At 38.2% G+C, this 27952-nt stretch overlaps 1 pseudogene; it reads left to right on the top strand.

Moving 5' to 3' along the window:
- Positions 1 to 23: 23 nt before the first annotated feature.
- On the top strand, positions 24 to 27952 carry LOC131508046 (diphthamide biosynthesis protein 3-like; annotated as a pseudogene).

The raw sequence follows: 27952 nt of genomic DNA, 5'->3' as shown, positions 1-27952 counted from the left end.
TGAGAGGGAAATGAAAGGTGAACATGACGAATGCAGAAAAAGTTTGGAGGATAGAAAAGGTATATAAAAGGAAACTCTTCAAGGATATAATAGTTCAAAAGCAAGAGGGCATGAAATAGAACAAAGAAGGGACTGATTTTTAAAGAATATTATTGAGTGCAGTTCAGATGTGAAAATAATGACCAAAGGTGGCCATGGAAATTCCCATTTAGGAAGAAGGAATTTATTAGATAGGTAAAATCACAGGACAAATTGGAAAGTGTTGCAAGTAAGACCTGGAGGTTCTTTCATGAAGAACTTTTATTTTACATGTTGGAGTCTATGTTATAGATAGTTTGCTCAGAGGTAAAAGATCACATCTATTGGGAAGTTGATGGAATGTTATATGCTGCATTTAATTCACTGCTGGCAGTCAATGAATTGCTGTATACATGAAATTATATTCTGTAGTTTTTATTTACAAGTATTTACATGCTGACATAAAAACCTGTCGTTAGCAAAAGCTATATTTGACTAACTATATAAAGTATAAAAAGACATCCATAAGGATTACTCAGGTAGGTTTGGGAGGAGACCAGAGGTCAATTTATTCCAATTGAGTACTTTCTTTGTTAAGTGAAAGTAAACTGTATGTACATGAAATTCGTATTTCCCTGGACTACATCAGCTTAAGGGTAAAAATGTGCTTATACTAATTACAGTAAATTATGTGGGTTTTTTTTTCTGGATTTTTTGCTATCTACTATTTCATTATTCCCATTACCCCTTGTATCCCTTCTATACATTTCTGGGCATCTATAAGGATGACTCCTGTGATCTCACAAATACATCTTTTTAGTTGCTATGTTAAGGCTTTTCCTTTACATAGCATGGTCCCAGCAGGACCATGCTATATGGAACCTTCAGTGGGACATGGGCCCTCACCTATACTCAGCTCCCCTCCCTGTAGAGGTGCGAAGGTGTCTCTCCCATGTTGAGTTTTATTTGTCATGAAGATATCAAACTGGTGCTGTCTTGGTCTAGGTGCCTTAGGTTTTAGTGAAAAGATCGTGTATGTGTGTATATATATATATATGTATATATACATGTGTGTATATATATATATATATACACACACACACATATACATACATATGTATGTATGTATGTGTATACATATACATACACATGCATGTATGTATGTGTATACATATACATACATATACATACATATATGTATATATACACATACATACATATACATATATACATATATGTGTATATATACATACACAATCTTTGTATGTGTATGTATATATATGTGTATATATGATACTGTCACTGTATATATGATATGTATGTATACATACATATACATATTCATATACATATGCATATACATACACATATATTATATACATATATATGTGTATATATATAATGATTTAAACCTAACTAGGATTGAGTAAATGGGTCAGGATAGATGGCTTATGATAAACATTTTGCTTTCTCTTTGCTGGTGACTAAGGTTTTAGCCAAGTTATTTATATTCTTTGGAAACCTTCTTTCCTGAGGGGCTTGCTTCTCAGTCCTGAATGCTAATGCATGTCTGTGTTTTCTGCTTCACCCCTTTTCCCAAGTCTGTCTGAAAAATTTAGACATATCAGAAGCCTGGAAATGAACTATTTAGGTAGAAGCTGGGGAGATCAGGTTGAGTGCAGAATCTTAAAAAATGAAACAAAACATACAATAAGGAGAAGAAGAGATAGAGAAGTAGAAGAAAAAAGAAAGGCAAAAAAGAAAAAAATTTAAAAGAAAACAGTAAACCAGTCTTCTGGTCTGTTTTCCTCCCTTGCTCCATATGTGGTCTTTCATTAACAGTCTAAATCTGGTGTTTCTCAGTTCAATATTTAGCTAATTTCCCTTCTCTCGGCATCAAAATCTGGTGTTTCTTATCAGATGGTATCAATTAGAACCCAACAAAATCTTTACATTTTACACTTTAGACAGTAGATACAATTTCATGGTTGAAATGAAATTAAGTTTTGGGCAGTGATAAGCTTAGAGGGGTCTACTTTGATTCTCCTTATTTTTTGTAAGTTTATTTTTGAGAGAGAGAGAGATAGAGAGAGAGAGAGAGAGAGAGAGAGAGAGAGAGAGAATCCCAAGCAGGCTCAGCACAGAGACTAATGAGTGGCTTGATCTCATAAATCATGAGATCATGACCTGAGCTGAAATCAAGAGTCAGATGCTTAACCGACTGAGCCACCCAGGCTACCCTACTCTCTTTACTTCGGAAGTGTACCCTTATGGTTGCTGCAGAGAAAGAAATTCTCTTTATAGATCTTTCTGATTCTCATCACCATCTGCCTTATGTCGTAATATTTTTGTTGGTGGCTGGCTGCATCTTTATAATTTTCTGTGGCATAAATTTCTTTCCCCCTGGCCAGTAAGTTGCTTTTTTAACCCAGTTGAGCAGATAATTTTCACAGATGTTTCAGTGACATCGACAAAGCCTGTGAGCTACCAAACACTGTCAGGACCTGGCTATGTGGACTGTAGTTCCTTTAATCTCTGGATGGTAAGGCTGCACAACCTTACAGGCAAGATGAGGCAAGCCCTAAATGCCAGTACATCAGGAATTTCTAAGGCTAGAATAGCTTTCAGTTCTTTTTAAAATTAAAAAAGAATTAAAAAAAAATTTTTTTAACGTTTATTTATTTTTGAGACAGAGAGAGACAGAGCATGAACGGGGGAGGGTCAGAGAGAGAGGGAGACACAGAATCGGAAGTAGGCTCCAGGCTCCGACCCATCAGCCCAGAGCCCGACGCGGGGCTCGAACTCATGGACCGCGAGATCATGACCTGAGCTGAAGTCGGACACTTAACCGACTGAGCCACCCAGGCACCCCTAAAAAAGAATTTTTTTAAATGTTTATTTATTTTTGAGAGAGAGAGAGAGAGAGAGAGAGAGAGAGACAGAGTGTGGGTGGCGGAGGCACAGAGAGAGAGAGGGAGACACAGAATCTGAAGCAGGCTCCAGGCTCTAAACTGTTAGCACAGAGCCTGACATGGGGCTTGAACTCATGAACTGCAAGTTTATGACCTGAGCCAAAGTCGGACCCTCAACCAACTGAAGTGCTTCTAGCTTTCAGTTCTTAAAGAGAGGAAGCATGCCATGTTCATTTGCTAATGACTTTAGTTGAAGAGTGACCATTGGTTATAAACAGCAAAATTAAGAAGGCTATGGCAAGTTTCTGTGGCATCGTTAAAACCTGCTGGAAAGGAAGTTCAGTTTTAAAATTGAAATAATTGTAATTCACATACAGTTGTAATATATAATAGAGAGTGATCTCTTGTACCTTTTTCTCAGTTTCCCCCAATGGTAACAGCTATAGTGTAATAACAACCAGGATATTGACATGGATGCAATCCAACAATGTTATTCATATTTCCCCAGTTTTACTTGTACTTTCACACATATGTGTGCATCTGTATATTGTATGTGTGTGTGTGTATATTCTATGCAGTTTTATCATTTTTTAGATTTATGTATCTGCCACTACAGTCAAGATACTGAACAGGTCCAATACCACGAGGATTTCTCATGTTATCCTTTATTTTATTATTTTATTTTATTTTATTTTATTTTATTTTATTTTATTTTATTTTTTAAAGTTTATTTATTTTGAGAGAGAGAGAGAGAGAGCATGTGCATGAGTGCATTAGTGGGGGAGGGGCAGAGAGAAGGAGAGACAGAATCCCAAGCAGGCTCTGCATTGTCAGTGCAGAGCCCGATGTGGTGCTCAACCCATGAACTATGAGATCATGACCTGAGCCAAGATCAAGAGTCTGATGCTTAACTGACCAAGCCACCTAGGCACCCCATTGTGTTATCCTTTTATAACCACACCTACTTTCCTTCTGCTCCCACGTTTTCCTTAAACAACCAGTAATCTGTTTCTTATTGCTGTATTTTGCCATTTCAATGAAGTTATATAATCATGCATGAAGTAACCTTAAAAATTTTTTTTAAAAGTTTATTTATTTTTGAGAGACAGAGAGAGAGAGAACGAGTGGGAGAGGAGCAGAGATAGAGAAGGAGACACAGAATCTGAAGCAGGTCCAGGCTTGGAGCTGTCAGCACAGAACCCGATGTGGGGCTTGAACCCACGAGTGGTGGATCATGACCTGAGCCAAAGTTGGATGCTTAACCAACTGAGCCCCCCAGGTGCCTCTGAAGTGACCTTTTTTAAAAAATAGACTTGGGGGGGGGGTCCTGGGTAGCTCAGTTGGTTGAGCATCCAATTCTTGATTTTGGCTCAGGTCATGATCTCATGGTTCGTGGGATCCAGCCCTGTGTTAGGCTCTGTGCTGACAGCACAGTGTTTGCTTCAGATTCTCTGTTTCTCTCTACCCCTTCCCTCCATTCAAAATAAATAAATAAACTTAAAAAAATAGACTTTATTTTTTAGAGTAATTGTATGTTCACAGCAAAATGAGAGCAGAAAGTACAGAGAGTTCTCATGTACTCTAACACATGCATAGCCTCCCCCTCCAGAATGATGCATATATTACAATTGATGAACCTGAATTGACACATCATTATTAGCTAAGGCCCATAGTTTATACATTTTATATTGGGTTCACTTTTAGTGTACATTCTGTGGGTTTGCACAAATGTATAATGACATATATCTACCATTACTGTATCACACAAAATAGTTTCACTGTCCCAAAAATCTTCTGTGTTCTGTCTATTCATTCCTTCCTCCCTGCAACCCCTACAACCACAGATTTTTTACTGTCTCTGTAGTTTTGCCTTTTCCAGAATGTTATCTAGTTGGAACCATACATATCATAGTTGGATTTCAAAATTGGCTTTTATCCCCCTAGTATAATTCTCTGGAGATTTAGCCAGGTTGTTGTGTGTATGAATGGTTCCTTCTTTTTTTTTTTTTTAATTGCTGTAGTACCCCATGATATGGATGTGCCACAATTTGATTAACCTTCCACCCCTTAAAGGACATCTGGACAGATGCCTGTGTTTGGCTGTTATGGTTAAAGCTGCTGGGTCCACTCACACACAGGTCTTTGTGTGAATGTAAATTTTCCTTTTTCTGGGATAAAGGCCCAGGAGTACAATTGTTGGGATGTATAGTAGATGAGTGTTTAGTTTTACAAGATGCTGCCAAACTGTTTGCTAGAATGGCTATATCATTTTATGATTTCACCAGCTATATATGAGTGATCCAGTTTCTGAACATAGCTTTGCCAGCCTTCGGTGGTGTCACTTTTTTATTTTAGCCATTCTGTTAAGTGTGTACTGAAATTACACTGTGGTCTCAGTTTGTATTTCTCTAATGGCAAGGGATGTTGAACATCTTTTTCATGTGCTTCTTTGCTATCTGTATATTCTCCTCATATGGGCTTTCATAGGACAAAATTTTAAATTCTGATGAGGTCCAATTTATTAGTTTCTCTTTTTATGGCTTTTGCTTTTGGTGCCAATTCTAAGAACTCTTCCTAGCTCTAGAGCCCAAAGAATTTCTCTTGTATTTTTTTTTCCTGAACATTTTACAGTTTCAGAGTTTTATATTTAAATCTATGATCCATTTTGAGTTAATTTTGAACAAGATGTAAGATTTAAGTCAAGGCTTATTTATTTTTTTTGCCTATGGATGCCCAATTGCTACATAATCATTTGTTGAAAGGCCATCCTCCCTTCATTGAACTCTTATGCAGCTTTGTCAAAAATCAGTTAAAATCATATTTATGTGGGCCCATTTTGGGTTCTTTATTTTGTTTCACTGACCTATGTGTTTATTATTAAGGTAGTCTATTTTTGTGATCTAATTTGATGAGTGCATGTACTTTACATGAATTCGCTATATTTTATTTTATTTTATTTTATTTATTTATTTATTTATTTTTTCAACGTTTTTTATTTATTTTTGGGACAGAGAGAGACAGAGCATGAACGGGGGAGGGGCAGAGAGAGAGGGAGACACAGAATCGGAAACAGGCTCCAGGCTCCGAGCCATCAGCCCAGAGCCTGACGCGGGGCTCGAACTCACGGACCGCGAGATCGTGACCTGGCTGAAGTCGGACGCTTAACCGACTGCGCCACCCAGGCGCCCCCGCTATATTTTATTTTTATGGTCATTCTAGATTTTTCTTGTTGTTAAAAATTAAACTGGTGAATCCAAAAGCTGAGATAATGAAAGTAACTAAAGTGGATTGAGAACCTATTATTTTCCAGGTACTACTCTAGGTACTTTCTTGTGTACGATTTAATTTGTGCAACAACCCTAAGAAGTAGGAACTATCCTTATTTTACAGATGAAACTGAAGCACAGAGGAGTTAAAGCTTATACTGCTCTTAGGTCAGAATATGCACTATGACTTTCAAGGTATGCCTAATATTCACAGTGTTAGGCAAGTTGCTACAGAAGGGTACTTATTTATACCTTGTGGAGCCCAAGCAATATGGTTCATGAAATATGTCTTTTAATACCATGTTGAAAGTTGATGCCTATATTTTGCTGACAAGTTGACCCACTATAAAAGTAAAGATGTAATTAAAAATTTTTTTTAACATTCATTTGTTTTTGAGAGACAGAGAGAAACACAGCGTGAGCTGGGGAGAGGCAGAGAGAGAGGGAGACACGGAATCTGAAGGAGGCTCCAGGCTCTGAGCTGTCAGCACAGAGCCCAATGGGGGGCTTGAACTCATGAACCGTGAGATCTTGACTTGAGCCGAAGTTGGATGCCCAACTGACTGAGCCACCCAGGCGCCCCAATAAAGATGTAATTTGAAAACAAAATGTGACTACCTACAAGTGCACAGAATTTTCTGAAAGACATTTTTGAATGATCTTTAAAGCACTTTGTTTACTTTCCCTTGCTACTTGATGGCCCTTACTTTGCTAATATCCACCTTATTATTTTTTTAATTGATGTATAGTTGACTTGTCCACATTATTTAAGTATAAACAAAAAGCATGAAAGAAAAAGGTTATTATCTTTGGATCCTAAACAGTGCCATTTTTTCATGGCTTTATTTAAATTACACCTGGTACACATAGAAATTGTTGCTTTTGTAGGTGAGCTTAGAGTTTTTCTAATAGTGAAAAGAAAAATGATTTCTCCATGGAGCTCTCCTCACATGGATGTTAAATAAAAAAAATTTGAAGCTTCTTAAATATATTCAGTGGAAAGTCCCTAATAATATTATGAAAGTTTTTTTTTAATGAGTGGTTTAATGATTGTGGTTATAGAAGTTATTTTTCCTTGTTACTGTAGTATTTTTTTTTTTTTTTACTTTCATGGTGGTATTGACATTTGACATTTTTCTGTTATTATGTATTTATAGTTGTGGTAGGCTAAATAATGGCTCCACCAAAGATATCTGTGCCCTAATCTCTGGAACCTGTGACTATTACCTTAAATGGCAAAAGGGACTTTGCAGAAGTGAGTAAATTAAGGATCTGGAGATGGGAAGATTATCCTGCATTATCTGAGCAGACCCTAAATGTAATTACACAAGACCTCATAAAAGGGACTTGGAGGGAGTTTTGTGAAGATGATGGCAGCAAGAGATTGAAGTGATGCAGGAAAGGAGTCCTGAGCCAAGCAATGCAGATGGCCTCTAGAAGCTAGGAAAAAACAATAACATGAATTCTCCCCAGAGCCTCCAGAAGGAATCAGCACTGCCAGCAGCTTAACGTTAGCCCAGTGAAACTGATTTCAGACTTCCAGTCTCCCAAACTGTAAGAGAATAAATTTACATTGCCTTAAGCTGTCAAGTCTGTGATTATAGCAACCATAGGAAACTGATTACAGTAGTCTTACACACAAGTAGAATAATGGAATATTGCAAGCCTAGTCTGATTTGTAGCATGCTGAGGCCAGGATCTCCTGAAATTTAGTGTAAGGTGGTTGATTGCATAATTATTTTTCTTTTGATACAAATGTCTTTAAAAAGGTGGCTTGCATCATCTTTGAGGCCAGGGCAACTGGAGAGAGGTGAGCCTGTGGGATGATATCCAAGGGAAAAGTTGACCTGAGAGGGTCTCAGGGCAAGCCAGGAAGGAAATTTCAAGATAGAGTTCAGGGAAAGAGTTCTTATTGGACAAGTCAAAGTTATAAGGAGAAAGAAAGCTAAGAAAGAAAGCTAAGATGGGATAACAGAAGGTCAGTGGAGGGGGACGTTGAGCTAGGCAAGGCTATGAAAGTTGGTATCGGTTTAAGACTCACTGGAATGATGAACTGAAGATGGCTCAAGGTTACTTTCACTTTGGTTGCCTAGCAAACAATTGTGTAAATTATGTCCACCAGAAAAGTATGCAAGCCAATGTATGCAGTTACCTGATGCCTCCCCTTGTTCCTTAAGGAGCTGCCACCCAGATCCTGTTGACAGTACTGCCTATGAGGAAATTTAAGAACCACTAGTTCAGAGAAGACAAGAAACTTCAGGTCCTTTCCTGCTGTTGAAACAATTACTCTATGGGTGGGGACACAGAGTACCAGTGCCAATAAAGGCATTCCTGCTTGTGTCTCAGTCACATATGTCTATGTTCTATTTTTTGTTGTGTTTTGGGCCCATGGCAGAACTGAACATAGCCTACCACATAAGCTTTCCAAGTGTTAAAGAATAATATTCAATAAAAGTTCCATTTTACATTCTCATTTTCTTAGCAATTGAGTTTATGTTGTTGTAGCTTTCCTCCTTTATTTCCCCAGTGAGGGGAGGAGGATCTGATCATTTTGAACTTGTCTGGAGTTGTTGCCAGATAAAAGTGGAAAGTAGAAAACCTTCTAGGAGGGTTGAGAGGGAGAGGAAGAGACAGCAGGGATAAAACGAGAGTGTCTTGTTTCTTCCTTTCCAGGGTGTATCCCAGGAAACTGTTAAGCCCCTTTTCACATTCCACATGGTGCCAAAGTGACATGGCACTGTCACAGTGGGATATTAGACCTGGTTGAGGAGAGTGCTGTAGGCCTGTGGGAGGACACATTCGGTGTAACACTGAGAGTGCAGCCTGTCATTATCAGGCTTCCTTGGAGATAAGGAAGTCTACCAGGGCCTAAAACAGCCCTCGTTGGGGCAAGGAGGATGCAGAGGGGCCTAGAGAAGCTAGGGGTACTATAAAAAAACCAGCCATATTTTAGCAGATGCCAGTGTGGCAGACATAGGGGATCATGTGAAGTGAGGGATATATTCAAGAAGGTGTGAATATTTGAAAAGCAGGGTCAGATGTACATCAGACATCCCTTACATTGGTGCCACAGTGATAAGTAAGTGCCCCAAGATTTAGGTCAAGCAGAAAGCAGAGAACCTAAGTAAGTGATCCCTGAAATTATACCCCCAAAAACTAATCTAAAAGATCCTGAATTAATCTTTTTAAAAAGTTATTTATTTATTGAGAGAGAGGGAGGGAGGGAGGAAGGGAGAGAGAGAGAGAGAGAGAGAGAAAGAGTTAGTTATTGGTTAGTTAGTTCACGGGAGGGGGAGAGAGAAAAGGAGAGAGAGGGAATCCCAAGCAGGGTGCACAGTCAGCCTGTGAAGCCCCATGTGGGGCTCAAACCCATGAACCCATGAGATCATGATCTGAGCAGAAATCAAGGGTTGGATGCTTAACTGACTGAGCCACCCAGGCACCCCCTTAATTAATATTAAAGAAAAGACTGAGATACCTTAAATGCACATATGAGAGTTTTTGTTTTATTTTGCTACTGTACGGGAATGAGGGCTGGAAACAGAATAAATTTAGTTATAAAAATAAATTTACATTAAAGTTTTTCTTGCACATTTAAATAGGAGGTTACAGATTTTATCCTTGTCACCCAAGATTATTCTTTTATCTATCTATCTATCTATCTATCTATCTATCTATCTATCTATCTACCTGCCTATCTATCTATCTATCTACCTATGTATCTATCTATTTATTAAAGTAAGCCCTACACCCAATGTGGGGCTTGAGCTTATGAATCTGAGATCAAGAGTCACATGCCCTAGCCAGGTGCCCTTCCGATGTCAGTCTTTTTAAATTTGTGTTCTTAAATCTACTCCAGGACTGTATGCTTTACTCTCTGTTTTCCTACCCACAAAAATCTTCCTAAGTACTTCTTAGTTATCTCAAAGATTGGTCATCATTGACTTTATACTTGCCAAACCTAGTGCTTTCTCTGCAGTCCTTATTCTATATGATTTCTGTGCCAGTCCTGTGACAATCTGTCCCCAGATTCCTCCTCATGCATATTCTGCTCTGTGTTGTGTGCTGGTGTCTGAATCCTTGTTACTGTACTTCCTGGTCTCCTGGAGTTGTTCATGACTGAGTTAAGATGAGGAGAGGCAATGGTGAAGATTGTAAGGGAACCTCTCTGCTAACTTCAAAATCTGAATCATCCCTAGATCTGCTTTAGCTATTGTTTTCTTATTCTCTTGATTTTTAGACACATTTACTGCCATTTCAAAGGTCTATGGATTCTAATTTTTGCATTATGTTACAATAAACTGTTCACTGCCTTCTTTATCTCCAGCCTCAAATATATGTAAGTTTCTGAATGATGGCATAGCATGTGACTTACAGAGAATTGACCTTAAATAAATGTTTATTGGCTAAATGAGTAGGTAGAAGTATGGGATGAGGTAATAGAATAACTCCTCCTGAGGGAATTATCAGAATCAATGTTTTGCCAAGATTCTAATACTCTGCTGAGGATCACCCTCTGTGTTGCTCATCAGTATGAAAACATCCCCAGGTGTTTTCATACAGAAAAAGGTGAGAAGCTTTGCTTTGTGGATAAGAGAGTTTCCTATACAGATATACTTCCTGAATCATTGGAAAGTAACAAGACTGCATTGAAAAGTAAAGTAGATCCAAACATAGTACAAGTGTAAAGACAATGCTTCTCAAAATTTTCCTCTTAATTATCCATAAGGACAGAAGAAGGCGAATATGTATGTCTGGACCTAGATCCATAACAGTGGTATAGATTAGGAAGCCAATCTGCCACCAACGGAGAGTTTCTCTTTAGAATTAATTTAAATGTACATTTGATCCTACGATAGAAAAGTCTTCTACCTTGAATCAAGTTGACTTTCGCAATGTGTGGCCCCAGTTTTACCCTGTGACTTCAGGTGTCTGCTGGCTAACTGCTCCCTAGCACTTGCTCCACGTTGTCCATGCTTCTCGTTTGAGAAGCACAGCATGAGGGTACAGACAGATAACTTGATGTTGGCAGATTTCTTTCTAAGAGAACATTTTTGGTGGAAGAAGAGAGCTGGAGGCCACCAGGTGTTTGTAATAGGGGCAGGAGAGAAAGTTTGTCATGGGGGTAGGAAAGGTCAATGAACATTCAGGGTGGGAATCACTTTGGGTTTTTCCTTTGACTAGTCCTGATGTCTTAGAATTCATATAAATGAATTTATATGCCTCATATAAATACCTAAGTCTCTGTAATTGCTATTTGGCCATATGTCTGTAGCATGCTGACTTCTAGGAAAATATCACTTGGAGCACTTGCTATTGGTTACAACTCCCATGCTGCTGAATAGGATCATGTTTTACAACTGGGATTGGGGTGCAGGACTGATTGGGATGAAACACTAGTGTGTTCCCTTCTCAAATGGCACCTCTATCTTTTTGAAATGCTCAATATATTTCACATGCTAATTAATGTGAGCCACAACTTTTCCCTTTAATAATTCTAAATGGCTCTACTTCCTGTTATGAAATTGCCAGCAAGAGAAAAATCTTATCTTGCTAGGTAACCTATGTATCCTGCCCCAAACCACAACTGCGAATCTGAATGCAGATTTACCATCTGTGTACATACTGTCACCGTGGTCCCAGACCACACATCACATATCTGTTTCTTTTAGTAAGGTTGACATTTCTTGCAGTGCACTTCACCTTTGCTCTTACCGGATATGTACAATTTCATTTAGGAAAGAAGTGCTGAGATGGGAGGAAATAGAAGCTTTGAATACATTGTAAATCTGATATGCAAATTTTATCACAGTTGCATTATTTGCTAAAGTTCATTTTGAGGCACTCTGGGATGTGATTAATTTTAAGGGCAATACAGGATGTTGTTTGCTGAATTTATAGGCCCTGTGGGATAAATGAACCTGCCTGTTTCCTTATTACCAAGGGAATTTTTAATAGAAAATGGAAGCATAATAGTTAGAGTAGAACATTATAGTACCTTATTTTTACGGAGGCATAAACTATACTAGGAACTGAGCCATAGGATAAATGGGCCTATTGCAGCATAGGTCAAGCTAGTAAAATTAAAATGTGCTCAATTCTGTCTATGTGTACTTTTCTGTGCATCACAAGCATATCTTGTACCTCTTAGAGAAAAGGACCTATTCTATCCATCTATCTATCTATCTATCATCTATCATCTAATTATCTATTATCTATATCAATCAATCAATGAATCAGTCATCTATGAATATTTTCAAATGATTCCATATTTCCACAGCCATAATTACTACTTTCTTAAAAAAATTTATATTCCATAGGATTTGCAACAATCATTTGGCGATTGGTCTAGTGTTATTTTGTTTGTTTGTTTGTCTTTTACTTTCCTAGCTGATTTGTTTAGGAAAGAGTACCTTGGGATGTTTTCCATTTTTTTTCTTTATTTAAATTCAAATTAGTGTAAACATACAGTGTAGTATTGGTTTCTGGAGTAGAACTGAGTAAGTCATCACTTACGTATAACACCCAGTGTGCATCCCAACAAGGGCCATCCTCAATGCCCATAGCCTATTTGGCCCATGCCTCCTACCCAACATCCCTCCAGCAACTCTCAGTTTCTTCTCTGTATTTAAGAGTCTCTTATGGTTTGCCTCCCTTGCTGTTTCTTTCCTATTTTTCCTTCCCTTCCCCTAAGTTCATTTGTTTTGTTTCTTAAATTCCACATATGTGTGTTATTTTAAAGTTGATATTTAAATTCTATATTATTGCACAGCTAGTATCTTTTTTTCCTAACTGGATTATAAACCTTCAGGGAACAGGGACTATAATTTACTTTTTGTATTACCCAAAGGTAATACAATTATCAATGAACAGTGTATTGACTTTCAATTATATAGGAACATTTTTTAAACCAATATAGGAAAATTGAGTTTCAAACTATTCAGCAGTTACTCAAGAAGCCAGGTGTATGCAGTCAGATCAATCCCTCTTCACAGGTAACTACCCATGCCAATTCATTTCATGAACATTATTGAGAATTTAATTTTTTTAAAAGTTTATTTATTTTTGAGAGACAGAGAGAGACCAAGTGCGAGTGGGGGAGGAGCAGAGAGAGAGGGAGACACAGGATATGAAACAGGCTTCAGGTTCTGAGCTGTCAGCACAGAGCCCGACATGGGGCTCAAACTCACAAACTGTGAGATCATGACCTGAGCCGGAGTCGGATGCTCAACCGACTGAGCCACTCGGGTGCCCCAAGAATTTAATTTTTAAGGGGCTGTGTATGGTGGAAGGGAGAATGGGTAAGTTATTTTTTCTTTGTTTACAAAACTATTTTATTTTTCTCCTGGGAACACAAGAAGACATATTTTCCCCAGTATCCCTTTGTGTCCAGGTGGACTGTGTCATTAAGTCCTTCTAATGGAAGGCGAGTGGAAGTGATATGTGCCACTTTGAGGCCATAAACAGCCCTTGTGCAGTCTTCCTTGTTCTTCCTTCCTTACCACACAGCTGGAAGGGAGAGCTTTTAATATGGTAGAACTATGGAAATATCATGAGTCCTGAGGTTGAGTACCTGCAAGAGTGGCCCAGAAGATGTCATGGCCAGGAACTTTAGCTCTGGATTTTATATGAGCAAGAATATTGTATTATTGAATAAAACTGCTGAGACATTGCAGCTGTCATAAGTTAATGTTGAATAATACATGAAGAAAAATCAGTAATAGGGATTGAAGAGTTAAGAGCTTCAATTAGAGGAAAACAAATGAAAGAAGAGAGGGAGGGGGATTGGAACCAAGTGATTGGTCTTTGATTGGGCTCCATGGAGTGGATGATCAGAAGACACTGCTGGCGGTGTTAATGGCTGTAGGAACTTTAAGAAAGAAGGTGTGAAATATTTATTTGAAATGTTTTTAGAATATAGTACTTGAAACATATAAAAGAATACACAGTGATGTTTAATTTTGAAGCATAGTAATAAAATGAACACTTGTGAACACACCGCTGAGCTAAGAATCAGAACTTTATCATTATTGTTGTAAGTGGCAGCTGTACGGATACATTTGATAAACATGATGAAAAAAAGTGAGTCTCAGAAGATTATAACATTTATTTATAAAGCTCAAAAAAGCATATTAAAAGAATGAGGTATTTAGGGATACATATATGCCTAATTTTAAAGTTGCTATGCTGTGCTCTTTTGTCCTAAACCTTTGGTAAAATATTTTCTGAATTTTGTTGGTATGCTGGGAGGATAAGAGCTGAAATTTAATGAGAGAAGAGATATATATAAAATCTGACTATATTCTCACTTCTCAAAGTGAGTTCTGTGGGCCAGAAACTTTGGCATAACTTTGAATCTTGTTAGTAATGCAGAACCTCAGTACTAGTGAGACCTACTGAATCAGAACCTGCATTTTAAGAGCATCCTAGGTGATTTGTATGCACATTAATCTGAGAAGCACTGGACCACAGCACATTGTACAGCCCATTCTCCAGAATCCTTGTTCTTCCCCTTCTCCTGAATTGGCCCCATATACTGTGTTCATTGGGTAGTTTCACAGAAGGACAAAAGAAAGGATCGGGAAACTAATGTCTACTGAGCACCCACTTGGAAATACAGACATATCTAGGGTTACCCTTCTTTCCTCTTTCCCCAATCCCTAATTCTCTGTTATAATCAAGCTTATGGTAGCAGCAGTCATCAACTCCTCTAAATCCCTAAATCACTGTAATTACTGTTTATCTATATGTCAGTAGCATGCTGACTTCTAAGGAAACATCAGAGCACCTGTTATTGGTTATACTCTTACGTAATGCCATGTTCCTGAAAAGGATCATGTGTTACAACTTGGGTTGTGGTGTAGGAGTGATTGGGATGAAGCACTAGTGTGTTCTTTTCTCAAATGACACCTCTATCTTTTTGAAATTCTGGGTGTATTTCACACACTAATGAATGACCTTGCTGGCTGCTAATGCAAGCCAGAAAGCATTAATTTGCTCCAGTTTTTACCAAGTACTGATGGATCCTGTCAGGAATAGGGCTAAAAGATGAGAGTAGACATTTCCTTAACTAGATTTTAAAAAAGGACAGACTCTTTAGTTCTGTAAAATGAGTTGACATGTGGCATTAAATTCATTGCTGTTATCTGTCATTGACTTTTCTGGGCAGAATAATGAATGCTAAACTTTGTTAGAAATATGGCTCAATCTTAATATCGCAAATGTGTTGGTAGACCAGAAGGAATGTAATTGTTTTATCAGAATGACTTTGGTTTGTGGAAGTGTAATTAATGGAAGAGATAGCTGATGCCATCAGAATTTTCCATTTATGTTTTGAAAATCCAACAAAAACCTAACAATGAAATATACAAAAAAGATAAATCATACTTCGGAATATAAAAGAGATTAAAGAGTAACTGAGGTGGCTTCTCATTAAGCATGGTGGACAGCATATATGCAATCTCTACCACCGCCACTGAAAGCTCCCTAAAATGACAGCATAGAGATTAAAAAAAAAAAAAGTTATAAGTCCCAAGAGCAAAGAGACCAGGAGAGGGGAAAAATACAACATAATTTGGATGTGGAAAACAGATTGCTCTGGTAATTTATGGCCACATAATTAACTATCTCAAAAGTTAATGGATTAAAACAAATATTATATCATACTCTACAATTTTTATGGTCAAAAATTTGGGCAGGATTCAGTTGGGTGATTCTAATATTTCATATGGTATTGACTGTGATTCCTGAGGGGTATTTCTCTGCAGTTGGACTGATTTGGAGTATCTAGGATTGCTTTATTCATGCACTTGAGCAGAGGGAGCTGGAGTCTGGGCTTAGGTGGATCTCTTTCTCTCTCCATGCAGTCTCAGGGCCTTCCAATGTCGTCTGTCCTGCAGCGTGGTTCGGTTGTTTCCCGGTAGTTCAGGCCATCTAAATGAGTGTCCAAGAGACAGGATCCGTAGGCTGTCACTCTCTTAGGGCCTGGGTCTGACAACTCGCACAGCTCCATTTCTGCCATGTTTTATTAGTCAAAGTAGTAGTTTTATTTATTTTTTTTTTTTCAACGTTTTTTATTTATTTTTGGGACAGAGAGAGACAGAGCATGAACGGGGGAGGGGCAGAGAGAGAGGGAGACACAGAATCGGAAACAGGCTCCAGGCTCCGAGCCATCAGCCCAGAGCCTGACGCGGGGCTCGAACTCACAGACCGCGAGATCGTGACCTGGCTGAAGTCGGACGCCCAACCGACTGCGCCACCCAGGCGCCCCAAAGTAGTAGTTTTAATAGAACAGATGGGCCAAAATAATTATGGCCATCTTTATTCCCCAGATATATGAATAGTAACAGACCTAGAAGATGAGGAATCTGAAACTCAAGCTAGCAGTGAGGGAAACATCCAGGTCAGCTGAGTGTGCTCCAGAGCCCTAGAAGCTAGGCTTGGGAATTTCAGGTACTTCTGAAAAGAGGGAGGGGGTACAAGCAGGGCCAAAAATGTAAGGATCAGTTGAAAATCTATATAAAAGCAGTTAGATCTTCTGATCCCCTTCCACAGTTTGCTGAGCCCCTTCTCCATAGAAGACTAGAGGTTAATTTCTGGAGAGGTTAAACGAAGCAGACTCTGGACTTGGGCATAACTGAAAGCAGGTGAAACATACAGAAAACAAAGATATTAGATTAAAATCTACACACTGTGCCATGAAATCCCCTTCCCCTCACCTCTTAAATGAGCTTTGATGATACTGGCAGGCTCTCAGGTAAAAACTGGAGGATTCCTCTCTTGAGATTTATGTCTCAGAGAAAATTTCTACAGGTGTGGACAGTTAGGGGCCCAGCGGGACAACACCATCAGATCCACTGTCAGTGAAGTAGTCAACAAGTCACATCTACACATGCAGCATCTGCTTGGTTTTTTAGTGCCTCATTGTTAAAATCAGCAATCAAGGATCGATAGACATATGAGGCAGGTTCTTTTAGAAACCAAACCAAATAGGGGTGCCTGGGTGACATAGTCAGTTAAGCATCCCACGCTTGGTTTCAGCTCAGGTTATGATCTCACGGTTTGTGAGTTTGAGCCCTGTATCGGGCTGTGCACAGATGGCATGGTGCCTGCTTAGGATTCTGTCTCTCCTTCTCTCTGCTCCTCTCTTGCTTGTGCTTGCCTTCTCTCAAAGTAAATGAATAAACTTAAAAAAAATTTTTAGATGCCAAACCAAATACGTAGAAATAAAGAACATAGGGTAGATAAAAAATGTAAAGAGCAAAATAAAATAATGAAAACTGTAATTAATATCCCTAAGTGATGAGAAAATATATTTTATAAATGAAACAAAAAGGACATCAAATAAACTAGAATTCTTAGAAATAAAAACTATTGGATCACATTGAGTAAACAAAGAAATGAAAACTATGGGGCCAGAAATTAAATATTAAATAGAATCTTTGAAAGATATATTTGAGGAAAATTTATGAATAAAACAACCAAAGAGATCAAAAATTTGAGAAATTATAAGAAAGTTAAAAAATAAGTTCAAGCGGTCCCCTATCCAGGTGCTAGAACAAGCAGAGATAACAGAGAAAACAGAGGGGAATAAAAATTGGGGAGAATTATCAAATAGCAGGCTAGAGGCTATGGACTGCCAGACTGATAGGGACCACTGAGAGAAAATAGGACAGATGAGAAAAGCATCCACACTTTGGTACATCATCATGAAATTCCAGAAAACTGACAAAGAGAAACTCCCAAAGTCTCTGAGGATGAAGAAAATTGACCAGTTTTCAAAAATTGTACTCGATTTCAGATGAGCAACCCTGAATACCAGAAAATAATGGAATGACATATTCAAAATTCTGATTGAAATGATTTCCAATCTGGAACTCTGTGTTCAGCTAGGCTATCAGTCAAGTGGGTAGGAAAAGACATAATGCCTCTACCTGGTTAAAATGTGATAGAATATATTCAGCACGAAAAAGTTGTGAGTGATAATTTCTGTTTATGCATTCAATTCTCAATTAGACTCTAAAGTTCCCAAGGGATATGATTTTAATTTTGATTTGTCCTGCATAGCATCTGAATAAGGTAGGCATTTATAAATGGTGTTTATGAATAAATGGACTCTGTTCAGCTTTAAATCATGATTATTGGAATCATGTGCTGAATATAATAGCATTGCTATTATATTGCTAAATAAATATATTGCATTGCTAAATAAGTAACTTATTTTCTTAGTTGCCATTTCTTGATACCATACCTAGTATTTATTCTCAGATGTTTTTTCATGAATTGTCTTTATTTAGAAAAAAAATTTTTTGTCTTCTTATTCTCTCATTTGGTCCAACAGTTCAAAGAATTTGTGGCTTGAATGTTTAAGAAGAAGAGTGGAATATGATGCTCACATTTGTTATAACAAAATACTTTTGGAGCCTTTTATGGTGATGTTGGCCTGATAACACTAGGTACCAATAAATTAAAGACAAAATTTGAATTTTCCCTGTTGTAATTACTATCTGGACCAGTAATCAGGTGCTTAGTTACTCTCAGCATTACTGTTGGTAATAAAGTGTTTATGGCCACCAGTGAATAGGAGCTATATTAAATAAGGCAACAAGCTGATTGGTTTATACAGTAGAGGGAGATGGCTCTGGACCCTAGGAATAGCGGCTCAAGGAGAACTCAGGGTTCTGTAGGAGGACCTGAAAATCAGAAAAGACTACAGTTAGAATTGTCAAAAACAACAGAGATCAAGAGGGACAGTAAAGGGAAAGTCAGCTTGGATCAGATGCAGAAGTATTCAGCGTCTTGAGAAAATTCAGACTTCAGAATGATAGGAAGAAAATTTGACCTCAGGTGGTTGAACAGAAATATTCAGAACCAAATAATATAGGAAGTCACTCATTAACTAATGCATACCTGTTTGTTTTTATTTGCGTGTAGGTAAAAACTGTAATTTCTTCTGCTTGTAGCAAAGCTTTTACTTTTTTTTCTTTTTTGCTTTTAAGAAGACTGACTAGATAATGTGGGATTTCTCATTGAGATAATTATAGAGGGTATGGTAAGAATTTCATATCACTAGCAAGAGTGTAAAAAAGAGCCTTCTGTGACCTCACACATCCTAATTAATGTACAATCTTATGATGGAGGCATTTTATTACTTATGCTCCCAAGGCAATACCAAGGTTGATTGCTACCACTGTGTTCACCCCTGAGCTAATCATTGACAAATTCTGTGGTGTGCTGGGAGCCGTACAAGGGCAAGACTAGGACATGGGGACAGTGAAGAATAAATGCCTTTGTGGTAGAGATGCCAGTCATCTCTTCCCTACACACTCTTTTCATTAGGGAATCTGCTTTCCTGTAATCTGTGGCAGGGGTAGCCTTATGTATCACATGACACTATGGCTGACTGGACCATGGATGGACATCTGAGCCAAGTTAAGCCTGGAATTTGGAGCTGGGATACTGAGAGCTTGATTCAAATAAACAGCGGTAGGCACTGGACCCAGGAGATGATGCAAATTTGGGATTTGTGGACTTGTTGGCCACATGCGGTCATTGAGAGGGAAGGAACAGTAGACACAGGTAGATTCAGCTAATGTTTGACTGCTGCTGGGTGGAGAGTGATAGTGATTGGCTTTTTAAATCCAAGTCTTATTTGTAGGAGTCCTAATTTTACTTAGGTACTTTGAGGATGTAAACTTCAGATACCCTCTACTTCCCATAGATTGAACGAAATTCTGCTCTTTCAACAGTAGAGTCACATTCATCGTTCCATTCAGTTTTTCTAACCCAGCAATAAAATTGACCCACTGAATACCAGTTAATATATGGTTACAGAATGCCCAGTCTGTTGCAATCACATGATTTCACAACTACTTGGATTTTATCTGTCTCCTTTAGAAGATTATAATTCCCTGAATTTTTAAACAAGGAATCTACACCAGTTTGTTTCACGTAACATGTGGCCAATGGCTTTTTGAAATTGGATATTTCCTGAGCTGTAGTAAACTTGGCTTATGAGAAACATGTTTAGTTTAATGCTCTAATATAATAAATAATATTCCTAGCACTAAATATTGACATATATTTTCAATAAATTTCCTTTAGAGCTGTTTATATGAAAAGCTTGGTGTATATGTGTGTTACATTGTGAGTATCCTCCCAAACGATTGATTGCATTAAGCATATCAGGTCCTTTATGACTCATAGAGGAATTCTAGAGTCAACAGCCTGCCTCTTAACAACAGGCATGAGGAGCAGAGCCTGGCAGCATGTGGCTGGAAGCCTTTGGTCATTATGGTTCCCAAATAGTCATTCTGATTCCAAATGGTGTACAGGGCAGATGGTGGGCTTCTCCACCTTTAAGAACATTTGGATGAGCATGTATCACTGTAAATTCAATTATTTGGCAATTGTTAAGTAAAATCATCTTTAGAAAATAAACTGTCTTTAGAGATATTTTCCCAGTTCCAAATTAAAAAAATATTGCCTATATAATAACACAACTGTAATATTGAATTAAGCTGCCTATTTATTGACTTTCCCAAGAGATTTCTTTCTTGCTTTTCCTGTGATACGTTGTAACATTACCATAATGGGACTTTATTATTTCTCATTTTCCGCATGCATTGCTCTGATAATTGGGAAAAGTCAGAAAATCCAACTATTGAAATGAGTGACCTTTACGTTTGGAAAACTAATTTGTTCTACATAAATATAGGAGCTCACGTTACGTCACTTAAAATACACAAGACTGACCACTGTCAATTTAACTTTTTATTAAAGGAAATTATTTGCTTAATCAAAATATGTATACCATGTCTTTCTGTTTGTTTTTCTTTTTTTGGTCACTTACCCTATTTTATTTTTTGCCTCCTTCTCCCAAAATTCAACAATTTTTTTTAAATTTTTTAAATGTTTATTCAGTTTTTGAGAGAGACAGAGAGTGAGGGGGGCAGGGAGAGGTAACAGAGAGAGAGGAAGATGCAGAATCCAAAGCAGGCTCCACGATCTGAGTTGTCAGCACAGATCCAGACATGGGGCTCGAACTCACATACCGTGAGATCATGACCTGAGCCAAGTCGGCCGCTTAACCAACTGAGCCATCCAGGCGTCCCTCAACAATTTTTTTGATATTTATTTTTACATTTGAGAATTTAAAGATTTTGGATATAGGCAGTAATCAATTGTACAGGAAATTAGCAGCAAAAGTGTCATAACTGATACAGGCAGAGAAAGTACATGATTTATTCACCTTCCAGCCCAGTTTCCTCCCAGAACTCCTGTTGGAGGAGAGAAGCCTTGTGCTTTAGGACATCTTGTTCTTTTTTTAGTTGTTGTTTTTGTTGGTGGCAGTGTTCACAGTTGCAAATTACATCAATTTGTACTTTTAGAAACCTATAGTGCTATGGAATCTGTCCCTAAGTACTTTCCTACTTCTATTTCTGCTCTCACATCCTAGGTTTTTGCCTTGTTTAGTATTCAGCCTAGTTCTTTGTCCCTTTGATGAGGGGAAAAAACATTTATATATAAAAACTCTTCCAGTCCGGAGGACATTACTTGGAACTCTCCAGCTGCAGGAGAACTATGACTGAGTTCTCTCCAATGTCACTTCCCATGGTCATGAGCTGAGGGGGCCAAGATTCTCAGGGCCAGTTCCCACAAACCTCACATCCCTGCTTACCTTAAGTTTTGCCATTACATGATGAGACCTTCCAGATTATCCATTATTTCAAAAACAATTCTCCTGTCATTGCTCAGAGCATACTCTGGTCTGATGCTCTCTTCTGCCTTTCCCTGTCCAGACTTTTCCACTCTGTCTTCGGGAGCCTAGGGTCTGTCACCTGTAAGCGGCTCAACACCTCCGCCCCTTGTCTGATTGTTCCTATGACATTCTTGTTCAAGTGACACCAGCTTTTACTGGTACCACTCCCTCTGCAGTCCCTCCAGAAGTAGCTATGTTTTTTCTCGTGCTCCGTGTGCACTTCAGGGCTTGGAGGTGAATAGATGGCTTCTTATTTTTCTTCATTGCCTACAAATCTCTTTTTGTCTCTTTAAATACCTAGTTCTTTAGTTCCCAACTTCAGATGTTACCATTACTTCACCTTGTGGTGCCATCTACCCTCCTCTCAGGTGCCTCCTCTCACTGCTGGCTCCTGGGTGACTGTGACTGTGGCTCATTCTTCTCTTGCTGCTGAGTTCTGCTCTCAGCTGCTTCAGGAATCTCTTCCTCCTCTCCATTTTCCTGACTTGTATATTTACTTATATCTGAAGCTGGTATCACTGGTGACTGCACCACCTCCCACATCTCATTTTCCTCTTTGACTTTGCCTCCCAGCCTGCTGACCACTACCTCTTACCCTATATCCACTTGATAGGGCTACATCTTAAAGACTTCCTATCAATTGTTCCACATTTTGCTGTTTTAAACCTGTTAATGTCCTCCCTTCCCTTTTTTTCCAAATTAGATTCCATGTTTTGGCTCTATAGCCATTCCCTCAGTAACATCTTTAACTCTCTTGACCCCCTTCTCCTCCATTGTATGCACCTAAGCAAACGTGAGTCCCTCCTAGCCCCAGTTATCTGTGTATCCTGGCCCTACACCAGAGCAGGTGAATGGTGCCGGATAATAATTACACTATGCTGCTCACAGGCCTTGCCTCAGGTTTAGGACCCCAGATCTCAAAATCATCAGACACTCAGAAAATTCTATTTCACTTTTCCAGTAAATTCACCTTTAGCCTCCCTAGATGACTCTTTCATATCTTCTCTTTAACCCTTCAATTTCAAGACACTACTTATTCTTTCTTACTTTCAACTGATAACTTGGCTTTGTATTTCCTAGAGAAAAGAGATGCCACCAACAAGAAATGCTTCATGTTTCTACCACCCACTTGTATTGTTAGCCACATATTCTGCCTTTCCTCCTCTGTTGCTCTTGACTTGTGTTCTTGATCAGTTTGCTTCTTCAAATCATTCTTAGGTTTTCCAGGTCCCTGTCTTTAGCACATCTCTAAATGTTGGATTGCCCCAGAGTTTTTTTTCAGCTCCGTAATCTTTTCTAGTTACACTTTCCTGAGGAGAGCCTGTTTAGTCCCATGGCTTTAAATACCATCTCTGTGCTGATGGCTCCCAAATTTTTAGCTCCACCCTAAACTCTGTCCTGAGCATCAGAAGTATACTCTAACTGCTTACTTAACATTTTCACTTGGGTGTCTTTTAGACTTTTCTAATCTAACGTGGTCAAAACTCCTAGTTTTCTCAAAAAGAAATAAAAATCTATTCTCTCTCAATCCTTCCACATATCAGCAAATGGTACTGTCATCCATCCAGTGGTTGTTCAGGCCAAAATTGTGGAAATTGTTGTTGAATCCTCTTTCACTCATTGTCCCTGTTGAATCCACCAGCAAGTCCAGTTGCCCATATTTCCAGATTGTATCCTGAATCTGACCACAGCCCATCATTTTTCAGACTTAGACCAAATTGTCACTATGTCTTACTCAGTGCACTTAAAAGTTCCTGAAATTAGCACAACTCACATGTCTATGTTTATTGTCCACTTCCCCACATTAAAATATGAACTCTTTGAGCATAGAGCCTTTGTCTTGTTCATTGCTGTGTGCCTAGTGCCCGTACCTGGCACATAGTAAGGGGTCAGTAAGTAGTTTCTCCTGATTAACATTTCAGTCTATGGAGTCTGTCTTTCAGAGTAATCATTGAACTATATGGAAAGTATTAAAAACTTACATTCCTGGGGCGCCTGGGTGGCTCAGTCGGTTAAGCGGCCGACTTCAGCTCAGGTCATGAGCTCGCGGTCCGTGAGTTCGAGCCCCGCATCAGGCTCTGTGCTGACAGTTCAGAGCCTGGAGCCTGTTTCAGATTCTGTGTCTCCCTCTCTCTGACCCTCCCCTGTCCATGCTCTGTCTCTCTCTGTCTCAAAAATGAATAAACGCTAAAAAAAAAAAATTAAAAAAAAAAAAAAACTTACATTCCTGAAATCTGAGCAAATTGTCTAGTGTCAGTGCTTAAAATTTTAAAAAGGTAATTGATCATGCTGGTGCCTAGATTTCAGCTCCAAACTATTCATATGACATGACTGTAAAGAGATCATTTAAAAACATATATACCTGTGTATATATAATAACACAAAAATATATACAATTATATGCACATATGTGTGTGTATATATACACATAAACATATATGTACATTTAGTATATACATGCACAAGCTTACTATTTTATAAATAGTCATATTGTAGATGCAGTTTTTTCCCTTTGTTATTTTTTATTTGCTTCTCCCTTCCCTACTTGTCTTTACCTATTACTATAGTTCTCCCAGCCCCCAAATAACCATCTGCTTTGTTTTTCTCCTGAATTTTTCTTCTGTACACTATTGTAAGTATAAAGACGTAAATACATTTGTTATATGTATTTAAATATATAGCTATAGAAAGATATTTGGTCATTGTTTTACAAAAATGGGATCACATTAAGCTTAATCTTGTGCATTTCACTATTTAGCAATTTGTTGCAAATGCTTCTACAAATTACAGGTTCCTATTCTTGCCATAAAAAAACTAAGACTCCATTAAAACACTCCTGTGACATATAAATGAAGAGAGAGGGCTGAAGAATTCTATCACTCTATTGAATAGGCCCTAAATAGTAGTTCAAGTAAGAATAGCCTAGGGGTTATTAGTATGACTGGTGAGGGAGTCTTGAGAATTGTGTATATAAGTACGAGGACCTCTGCAATGTTGCTGTGGTAATGAGAGCATTGGTTTGGGAGTGAAATGGCCCAGATTTTTTTTTTTTTTGAGTTTATTATATAAATTTTTATTTTTTTTAAATTTATTTATTTATTTATTTATTTATTTATTTATTTATTTAATCTCCCTCCCACCCCCCATCAACCCTCAGTTTGTTCTCAGTTTTTAAGAGTCTCTTATGCTTTGGCTCTCTCCCACTCTAACCTCCTTTTTTTTTTTTTTTCCTTCCCCTCCCCCGTGGGTTTCTGTTAAGTTTCTCAGCAACCACCTAAGAGTGAAAACATATGGTATCTGTCTTTCTCTGTATGGCTTATTTCACTTAGCATCACACTCTCCAGTTCCATCCACGTTGCTACAAAGGGCCATATTTCATTCTTTCTCATTAAAATGGCCCAGATTTTAATTCATATTCTGCAGTTGACACACTGGCTAGCCTTTGGCAATTAATTTAATCTCTCTGGGGTAACCTAATTTCTGGACAGGAGACTTGGGTTCAAGTTTATTACTAGGAATGTAATCTTATAAAGATCTTAAGTTATTAAGTTCTCTGATCTGCCAGCCAGAGATGGTAATAATATTTGTCATACCAACCCCATAGGTTATTGTGTTGGATTGTAGGAGATAAAATATTAAAACATTTCTTAGATTGTGATGTGATTTACAAATGGGAGTGGCCATTATTTTTTTTTCCCCTCACATATCAGTTGAAGGCTGTAACAGACATATTTGAGTGTTAGTTCAGTTGTTCCCTGTCCATTGTGGTAGCTACTAACCACAGGCAGCTATTATGCACTGGCGACGTGACTAGGCCAGATGATACAGGCTGTAAGTGCAAATGCACCCAGGATTTTAAGACTTCGTATGAAAAACAAAGTAAAATATCTATTTTTTTAATATTGATTAGTTGTTTAAATGATGCTTTGCAAATATATAGTTAAATAAAAATATTTAATGTCACCTTATTATTTTTTTCTTTTTAATTTAAAATTATTTATGTGTCAGGAATCACTCAGTTGAAGGTATGACCTTAGTGAATATGTTTGTACCAGGTGGGCTTGCTGCCTACCTGCAGCTGGCTCACGGTGGGACTTTTAGACTCTTCGGAATTCCCTGTCCACGTAGGGCTTCTGTAGGGTCACTTCCAGCATGAGATCAGGTCTACCCATTTCAGGTAAATTATTGGCACGTGTGGGCGCCTAAAGAGCTAGCAACCTAAAAATGTTCTTCTGTTTTCCTTAATTAGTTTTGATGGATTAAGTTCCCTAACAGCTGGTTGTTTATATCGTAGGAATTCAGGATGGCTCGCACATTCTGTCTTGTTCTTGCTTTGATTACCTGCTCAGCCTTCAGCTCTGATTCCTGCCTAATTTTACACTGCAGCTTTCATCTCTTTAAGAGTCTCTTGTGATGACCTTCTCTTAAATCCTCCATCAGCTGGGTCCCCCTAAGCCCATCTCCTTGTTAAATGTGCAATATCTCATGCCTGATGGCTGTAAGGTCATAACCAGTGGTCTGGCTTCACCTCTTGAGTTGAATCCAAATGTTAACAGCCTTTGTTACCACTGAGGCTCGGCTTTAACAAGGATCTTGTTTGTTGTTTATTAATTTTTCACTTACATAGTATTAGGCTTCATAGTTACTATATACAGTACTGAGTAGATTGTCTTTTAATAATGCCACATTGGTTCACTGGCATATCAATAGACGAGGCATATACATTAATCTGAACAACTTGGAAGTATAAATGCAGAATGAATGCATTCAAAAGTGCGAATCTTGTGTTCACTAACCTTATGATGGCGATCATTTCACAATATACATGTACATCAAGTCATCACATTGTAAACCTTAAAGTTATACAAAGTTGTATGTCATTTATTACACACTAAAGCTGGGGAAGAAACCCCAACTATAACAAACCAAAGCACAAATCTTGAGAAACTATACAGATACTCTAATAACATTGCCAATACTTAAGCATTACTTTACCGTCACGCTTTGTAGGTTTTATTTTTATTATATCTGCATTTTGTTTCTAGAGTTTCAAGGGACCCAGTCCTAGTGCAGAAATAAAATGTACCCATCAGAATATCCACAGCTCACCTAAGGATGGTCCAAAGCTGGGAGGGAGGTATGTGCAGCTGGCTGGCAGAACCAGTATTCCAAAGAATGAGGGCAGGATAGAATGGTGAGCTAAATCAAACAAAAGTCAATTTGACTGCGTGTCCAGAAGATTAACTACCTGAAATAAAAGGTGGATAAAACATGGTTTAGCAACATTATAAGAAAAAAGAAGAATGGTCTTGAACTAAATTATTAATATGTGATTTCAATTTCAGGGAGATGTGACTTACTTTGCTATCTTTGAAAATACATACTTTTAAGCCACGATGTTATCTTAGTTGTTCTTATCTTACTTGTTTTGGCTTTGGAGCCAGAAAGATGAAAAGCCAGGTGTGTTTTACTTTATGTATAAGTTTGTAAACAAACTGAAATCTTTCTTGTAATATTTGTAGCTTAGGGAAATATTTTTTTCAAGACTTAAACAATAAGAGGATAATTGAGTAATTCATAGTTTCCTCATCTATTCAGTAATTCATTACTCTATTTAAAGTTATACTTTAGAGTTCCTCTGGTGATTACACCTGGCTTGGCCAGTGCCCATGAGGTTATACTGGCTGGACGGTGTCAGGTGGCGGGGGTAGCTGGAGTGATGGCCTTTTGTTGGCCCCAGTGACAATGGTGGTTTTCACAATGAGGTGGACATTGAGGACTTCTAGTAAGATGAAGACTCAGTGATGTTTTTCTACCCCTGCTTGTGTGGAGATGACTTCTCCATCACCGAGAAAGATTTGGAGACTGGGAAAGATGTGGCAATGTGTTTTAGTTGTTCTCTCATTATAAAAGTCATTGATGACCAAGACCAGTTTATGTGTGGAGAAACAGTTCCAGCCCCTTTGACCAACAAATAATTAGTTAAGAAGTGCTGA

The sequence above is a fragment of the Neofelis nebulosa genome, chromosome 3 (assembly GCF_028018385.1).
Source record: "Neofelis nebulosa isolate mNeoNeb1 chromosome 3, mNeoNeb1.pri, whole genome shotgun sequence".
Lineage (NCBI taxonomy): Eukaryota > Metazoa > Chordata > Mammalia > Carnivora > Felidae > Neofelis > Neofelis nebulosa.
This window is presented reverse-complemented; position numbering and strand designations above follow the sequence as displayed.